Source organism: Bombina bombina, chromosome 1 (genome assembly GCF_027579735.1).
Source record: "Bombina bombina isolate aBomBom1 chromosome 1, aBomBom1.pri, whole genome shotgun sequence".
Lineage (NCBI taxonomy): Eukaryota > Metazoa > Chordata > Amphibia > Anura > Bombinatoridae > Bombina > Bombina bombina.
In genome coordinates this window covers 336497801-336498274 of record NC_069499.1, presented here as the reverse complement: position 1 = coordinate 336498274, position 474 = coordinate 336497801, and the positions used below count along the sequence as shown (strand labels likewise).

Here is a 474-nt window from a genome sequence, read left to right as displayed (position 1 = left end):
CACTCAGTCAATCAGATGTCCATATGCCTTTAATTCACAGGAGAGCACATTCAGAATTCTCTAGAAGAGGATCCCAGCATGGAAAGTAGTTTTTTTAAGTAAACCCCACATATAGAGAGAAACTTGTACAACAGGTTGTAAAAAGTGAGAATTCTAGCAGTATTTGAAAATTGGAACTAGCTAGAAGGGTGTGTATTTGTACTAGAATTTAACCAATTAGTTTCTCAAAAACATTCAGACAAATCATTCGGAAATAATATTCAGAAAAAATAGTTTTTTCAGAATATGCGTCTGCAGTTCTATACGGTATTCATTTAGTTTAAAACTAATTACTGAATATTCAGTAACATTTACATTCATTTTTCATTAAAAAAAATGTAAATGTTCCTTTCTTTCATGTAATTGGCAAGAGTCCATGAGCTAGTGATGTAAGGGATATACAATCCTACCAGGCAAAATTTCCCAAACCTCAAA

The 474-nt window shown here is 32.3% G+C and overlaps 1 long non-coding RNA gene across 1 annotated transcript in view; it reads right to left on the bottom strand.

The window, feature by feature from the left end:
* LOC128645266 (uncharacterized) overlaps positions 1–93 on the bottom strand; it is a 773-nt gene extending 680 nt beyond the window's left edge. Inside the window, exon 1 of the long non-coding RNA XR_008400093.1 lies at positions 1–93. This exon is cut by the window's left edge and continues 108 nt beyond it. This is a non-coding gene — a long non-coding RNA (uncharacterized LOC128645266).
* Between the last annotated feature and the right edge of the window lie 381 nt (positions 94–474).